Source organism: Silurus meridionalis, chromosome 10 (assembly GCF_014805685.1).
Source record: "Silurus meridionalis isolate SWU-2019-XX chromosome 10, ASM1480568v1, whole genome shotgun sequence".
In the NCBI taxonomy this organism is placed as follows: Eukaryota; Metazoa; Chordata; class Actinopteri; order Siluriformes; family Siluridae; genus Silurus; species Silurus meridionalis.
The window spans coordinates 17,827,171-17,834,549 of NC_060893.1; the positions used below are offsets into that span (position 1 = coordinate 17,827,171).

At 38.6% G+C, this 7,379-nt stretch overlaps 1 long non-coding RNA gene across 3 annotated transcripts; it reads left to right on the forward strand.

The window, feature by feature from the left end:
• The first annotated feature begins 2,596 nt into the window (after positions 1 to 2,596).
• LOC124392849 lies at positions 2,597 to 4,751 on the forward strand. Of its 3 annotated transcripts, none has more exons than XR_006927229.1 (5): positions 2,597 to 2,752; positions 2,874 to 2,981; positions 3,065 to 3,108; positions 3,292 to 3,351; positions 4,405 to 4,751. It is a non-coding gene; the product is annotated as an uncharacterized LOC124392849 (long non-coding RNA). The 3 variants fall into 3 exon arrangements; XR_006927228.1 differs by having other exon boundaries at positions 3,295 to 3,351; XR_006927227.1 differs by lacking the exon at positions 3,065 to 3,108.
• The last annotated feature ends 2,628 nt before the right edge of the window (positions 4,752 to 7,379 follow it).

Below are 7,379 nucleotides of genomic sequence, written 5' to 3' on the forward strand. Positions count from 1 at the left end.
AAAATGCAGCCACCTACCACAAATAGGATTTTCTGTAGTTCATGAGGTATTATACATTTAACAATTATTTATTTAAGGGTGTAGAAGCAGACACTCTAATAACATTGACTTATTATTTATAGTGCTCTGTACTCAGCAGTCTGGAAAGTTTTCTACAATGAGTTTTCTTCTTGGCCCATCATGAGATATTCAATGAACCATGTCTGACCTGCTCTTGTCCTGCTCATGCTTCTTCTTTTCCACATCGATCCACCTGCATGTGCACTCCTCGTCCTTTTTTAATATTTGCTCTGGTAAACCAACATTCACAAGCAGGAAGCTGCAAGAAATCAAGTGCATGTGTAGCACAGCACCCTATTTTACCAAATACCATTGTTGTTAGCCATCTTTCTTTATAGCCACCTGGGTATTTTAATAGCCCTCTAGATATTTAATAAAATCAGCCATGATAAAGGCAAACGGAAAGGGGGTGGAATGGATTAAAGAAAAAAGGTTTACATGAAATGATGAAATGACTGTTGCAATATGAAGGCCATCTGAAATCTTAGAGAATAAATGCATCAGGTTTTCTTCATCTCTCCATATTCAAGGATTTGCAGTGATGCTTTGGCACTATTGCACATCACAGCATTCATGAATGTGATTCTCAAAATTATATAAATGTTCTGGGAAGCAGAATGATAATTTGCCAGTTTTTTTTCCTCTGCATGGTTTGTTAATCAGAAGCTTCTGTAAATATGCTGATGAGCAAAACCTCTGTTTGGGTACTTTGTGGCATCCACTTCAGGATGGCAGACTCATTATAAAATGCAAATGCATCTTTCTTCTTAAAGCGCTGTGGCTTTCGTCTCATTCGCTTACTCACTCGTGGGCCTATTAAAGACAGGGAACTGGAAAACAAAGAGTAGAGAAATTACATTTTGAAATGATGTGGCAAGTGAAATATCAATAGTTTTGACGTCAAAGAATGAAAGTGAGCGTTCTTGTGAGGATACTTTGGCCAGGGTGTAATTGAGAGTAGGGATACTTATAAGCATTTAATTTAAGTCTTATTGTGTTTTTAGTCTTGGCTCTAACTTTCACCAAAACCACATGGTTTTTTTCCTTTGTGTTGCAGTTCTGCTCTTCGTTCAGCACCCTGTGCTGCTCTGATCATCAGTTTCCCCTTTGACCTTTGACTCTACAAGCTGTTCTAGCCTAATCTGGATAATTGCAACATGCACACGCACATGCAGGCCCAGCCCACCCTTACTTCACACAGCTGTGAACCCAAAACCAGGTCAAATCAGTTGTTCCACATTGATCACCATGATGTCCTGCAGCTAGTAACCTATAGGATGCGTTTCGGCTATTGTACAACATGGCCTCTGGGCTCTGGATCGGTTTAGGGTCTTGGCTCCTATGCATCCCGTGTGGATATGCTATAACCTTTAAAATAATGTCTGGTGTTGACTCAGGTGCCCTCTGATTATTTTTGGCCTGAGCATGATTTAACCTTTGCACCTCCTTTAAAGATACAGAGGGTCCTATTAGAGAACATTTGGCATGTAATACCTCCAGAGGAACCTGATCTTGCCTGAAAGTGCACGTCATGTTAATCTCCTATTAAACACGCTAAATCTAAAGAAACTGAGAAGCTTTATAAAGCATTCAATTCTCAGACATGAGACAGAGCTTTTATGTTTTATGTCCATGCTCCAGCTAAGACAAAGAGCCGTTCTGTTTGCAGTAAAGGGACAGACAGAGTCAGCGTTCTAAGATCTGCATCACCACAGCTGCCCTTGCACAATTCCTATGTTTTATGATGGCTTGCATAATTGCATAGTGTCCTCTATTTCACTATGTAGGTGTATGGAGGAGTTATGTATACTATAGACGCCTGTGTGCCGGTGTCTAGAACTGTACAGATGTGCAGAATGTAGAGGTGTTTATCTACAACTGAGAGTCCTTATGTGCAAATGTAGGGTGTGAAAAGAAGACTATATTTAAGGACAAACACAAAGGCACTGTAACCCAATCTTCTACATCCAGTATTTGTGTGAGCAGCTAATATGCACTCCATCTGTCTCTGTAGGAGGTGAAAAGGTGATTACATGCTTGGAAACCCAGCACGAAATCTCCTCACATTGTAGGCACTGTTCTATCCTTAAAGCAGGTGTTTAATACTTTCCAGAGACACTTAAAAACTTGGAGAAATCTGTAAGAATAACCTCTTCACTAAAGAGGGCAAGAAGGAAAACAATGGCTCTGCTTTTCTCCTCCACGAGCATGCCGACAGGGTGCAGGCAAAAAAAAAAAAGTGAAATTAATTTTCCTCACGTGACGGGATCATCAGATAATTTGGGAAGAAAATGCATATGTATGGGGTGAAATGGTGGGTGAGTCATCTACAGACTGAATACTGATTGTGTTCGTCTTACACAGCTCCGTCAGCAGCTCGGTTGCAGAGAGTGTAGATAAGAAAAGTTACAGATATTTCCCACTGTGAGTCGAGAGCAGGCACCATGCTGGGTGCAAATGATCCCTTTCTGTGACATCATCACCGTGGGACACAAAGACATGCTCCAATGGCATTCGCTATTATAAAGCACTGAAACGTGCCTGTCCACACTCCATCCACTGCTTAAAAGCACATGTTCCATTTATTTCCTCTGGATCCTGGAGAAAATATCTGCAATTTTAATGACTACTCAGACCCGAAAAGGCTTTGTACTGTAGACGTCAAACTTATGCATTACGATTCACATTCGTAGTAAGTTCTCCAAGTTCTTACATTAATCCATTGGCTGTCACGTTTTGAAAACCTGGCCCCTTGCTTTCAATGCATTCATTTACCAGAGTGATATTAAGAGAATTAACTCTTGACTTTAAAGCATAGAGGTGACGACACAGGAAAATAAGTGCAGCCATCAATAATCCTGACGTGCTCTGCACCCAGTCGGGCAAAATGGATACTGAGAGGAAAGAAAAAACTGAAAGAGGTAATCATCTATTGCACATAGTAAAGCTGTGCAGACTTTCAGTGTTTTCCATGATGCTGCGTGACTGTGCATTGTATCTTTAGTCTGGCTTTCGTTGAACACCGTATTGGAAGTGACGCAGGTCAAGGTTAGTCAAATGGAGTAGTGTGTTGACTTAATGAGTAGATGACGTTTGAGAGGGTTGAGCCAACACAAAAACATCACAGGTTTACAGCTCTCATTCTGGATGCGGTTTCATAATGGCTGTTGTGTACAAATGCTCCAGTCCTGCAGCTGGCACTATTCAAATTTCATGACTTTTTTTTTTAAGAAGTACTGGAAGAAAAGTGCACACTGCAATGCGCCAACTTTGATGATGTAGGAGTTGGAGGTATGTATATAAACAGATGATACCACAAAAGGAAAAAGAGCTGCTGCTCCATATTTATATATATATATATATATATATATATATATATATATATATATATATATATATATATATATATATAAAAAGGAAAAGCAAATTAAGATGTTTGTAATACTTTAAAACGACTTGGAATGAAGGAATGAATAGGCTTGGGATCGCCTCATTTGTAATGATCAATCACAGGCTTGGTCATGCTGTGTGTTTCGCTGCAGAGTTCCCCCAGCTGCCATTTGCACGAGACGACCAGAGAAGTCTCTGCACAGCATTCGTTTGCTTCACATGATTACACCATGTTTCTGTTCAATCCAGCAAACTTCCATATAGCCGTGTCGATATCTTACCGTTATATCAAACCTGACCCTTGGTGACTTTTTTCGAAGAGTACCTCCTTGCAACTTTTAGCATCAATTTGAATTACAAATTCAAATATATGCTACAAATTTAGACCCATGCTGAAAGATCCCAAAGGCGGTTTTTAATAATTCATACAATATTCATAGACCTCATTTAGCTCGGTGTCAGCGAGGCTCACCACCTAGCTGGAAATGTCCACTTGTGTTAGATTCACTGTGTTCGTTTTACATTACTGGGTGGGGTTTAACAAAACACTGAATACATGGTGAAATACTGTCGGATAAGTATCCATTCTCTAACGGGCATGATCGGCTTAACAGCTTTTGGGAAACTGGGAGTTGATTGTACATTTACTGTGTGTAATGCACTGTACTTTAAAAAAAAATGTTCCTTGTGCGAACACAAGAACCCCAAAGCTAAAGAAATTCCGCTGTTGAGTTTAAAATTATTGATGACTTCACCAGTTGACCAGTCTTAAAACAAAACGCTAAGGCTCTGTTTTTTTTTTTTTCTTTCTCCATGCAATCGTTTCAGCTCAACTGCACTTAGCACAATGAGGCAGCTCTTTTCTACACTATTCACTAAGCCCTGGTGGATAACACTATTCTGCAGATGCACCGTTTCGATTTTCAAGTAATTGCTGATTTTTTTTTTCCCCAGACCCTCTTACAACCTACCGCTGCCCCCCCTCTCCTTCTTTCATGTTCAGTGCCAGCTTGAAATACCACCTCTTATAAACCATCCAATTTGCAAGATGTCTCCGTCTCTTTTCTCCTGTTTTTCAAAACAACTTGTCAACCAGCAGCCGAGTCTCCAGCACCCGTGTCCTCGCGACTATTCAAAGCGTGGTACTCTACAGAGAAGACTCTCATTCAGATCCTTCCTCTGAGAACTGGCAGCTGTGCTCAGCTTTGTGATCTTCTGCTTCACTGCAACCGCAGTGGAAATCTCAGGGTCGAGCTCAATCCTCCATGTAATCCTCTACTGACCAGTAGTCCAATAGACCAATCCCCTTTTTTTCCCCAGGTCTCTGCTGTTGGGGTATATTTTTAAATATATAAAAGTGGCTGAAAGTCTGGAATGTTCATTTTTTAGCAAATATGAAGACAGAGTGAAGACTGTTGTCTTTGCGCCAAATGGTTTCGTTAATAAAACTCGCAGACGTGATTAGGTGATTATCTGCACTAGAATGAAGCAGATGCTGCCGGCCCATCCCATGCCTCTGTTATTCAGTCAATGACACATGCCGAATACATGATTTAGAGTTATTGCCAGTCCACATGGTGGCTAGAATTAATCCACTGATTACGAATGAATCTGACTCTGAAGGTCTGGTAAATGTTAGAATGTGCCAGGTTTTACTAGACTACCAAAGTCTATTAACCAGTGCTTTCCTTGAATGTTTTTTTTTATCAAACATGCATGTTTAGAATGCATGGTCAGGTGATTCAAGCTCTGATGCTGTTAATAATCTTCAATCACCTAAGCATTGCAAAAAAAAAAAAAAATCCTGCTAGCAATGAAAATATTTTAAATATAGTCTCCTATCAAAAAGTCACCTTTTAAATAGAGTCACCTTAAATAGACCCTCATTTATATCATTACAATAAAATCAATCATTAAATGTAATTCTAGCTTGAAATACTCAATAAAATTGCATTTTCTTTTATTGTAATCTTATAATAGGAAGTGAATGTGACTATATTGTAAATATTTCCACTTGATGTCATCTTTTGCAGTTGAACTTTTACCTCAAATATTCTGCTCTGTTCGTAAACACATGATCGTTTAAGTAATTGTTTTCAGATCAATAAGCACTTTTTTGCTTTATATAATGCAATAAACTTTATATATGCACAAATGCATATATCTAGTAGAATCTTAGCCAGCGACTTTAGTTCCATGTAGCGCATTCTTATAGCAAATTGTACTAACAGCAAAACTTTTTCATACAATAGAATTTACAACAATTCATTATTTATAAGTTCATTGAGAACATTTAGTCGTATACGGCATGAGCATACTTATCCTCAAAGTTCTCAGTGCAACTGAATGTAATATTTAATTCAAAGCCCTTCTCTTTTTTATTGTTAGGTGTGAAAGCTGACTGCCACTATGCCATAATGTTCCACTAGATTTAGGAAAATGGATGTGGAGTTTTGCTAACAACCAAAAAGGTAAATTAAAGTCAGATACTGATGTATGGTGTGGAGGCCTGGGGTGCAGACAATGTTCATTCATCTCAAAGATGTTCAGTAGGGTTGAGGTCAGAGCTCTATAACAGGCGACTCAAGATTTTCTACGCCAACCCATATAAACCACATCTTTATTTAGCTCACTTTGTGCACAGGGGCATTGTCATGTTGGAACATGTTTGGGTCTCATAGTTCAAGTGAAAGGAACATTTTATTCTTCTGCATCCAAAGAATCCTCTACAATTGTGTGCCTTTAACTTGGTAACCATTTGTGGAAAACCACATACCTTTGTCCATATGGTGAATGTCAATGCTATGTTTAAACTTAATGCACTTTGCAACATACCTTATTACTATACCTACAGTACAAGCAACTCATTCCCAATTAATTTGCCAGATTTAATACACTTTAAGGCACAATCTGGTGAAATGTGTTGTAAAAAAATAAGGATATTAGCTAAACTTATAAAATAATTTATATCTGCAGTGTGATGACAAAACACCATAGCTCATATCCAAAACACTGGCCATCTTCTACATTAGAGCTTTCACTGGCCTAGTAGGCTAGCTAGTGATTTTTCTTCTACCACTGACATGAGTCCATAAATATAATTAATTACAGATGAAGTGTTTTTATATTTGTTTTATATATTTGATATATCCCTCTGATTGACCAAAGTTTTAAATATTCTCTGATTTGTTTGTAGATCACAAACTTTGTGTGGATGGCCAAAAATCTGTCTAAATGACAAAGCCCTGCATATTGTTTTGTAGCAAGCCTGATATGCATTGGCAAAACCTGAGCTAGATCTCTGTGTTGTGACAGCAGTGTCAGATTGGTGCAGCATGAGTGCTTAACATATGCTGATGGTTTTGGACATTCTGTTTTGTTGGACAAAAAGAGAGATGGATTTTCAGCATTTCTCTTGATTCTTAGTGTCTACACGTGGACATCCGCACGATTTCATTGTGAAATTCTGTGATGTTTTGTGTGGAAAAGCTGAAACACTGGATAAAAATAAAATACTTATACAGGAAGCTGTAAGAAATTCAGGTTTCAAATAAACTGATGTCATGTCGGTGTTGCTCATAGTGGAAAAGCATTGGGGTAGTGCATAAGTAAAAAAAAAAGGGGCGCATTCTTGGTAGATGCATCTGTTTAGGATAAATGTAGCACAGGCAGCAGAATTGTCTGATGTACTTGCCTATACACCCAATCCAATCTTGCACACATTATAGGAATCAGAGACTACAGTGTTCGATTTTATCCACAGTCATAAGCAAAACAATGGAAATCCTGTCTCTTTGCTTCCTGAATCTTGGCATATGTTAACCCCTTAAAACCAAGCCCTTTAGCAAGTCCAGATTTCCATTCATTTCTTTCATATATGTACATAGCTTTTCCAAGGTTTAATCCTGTGCTTTTTAACCAACAGCATG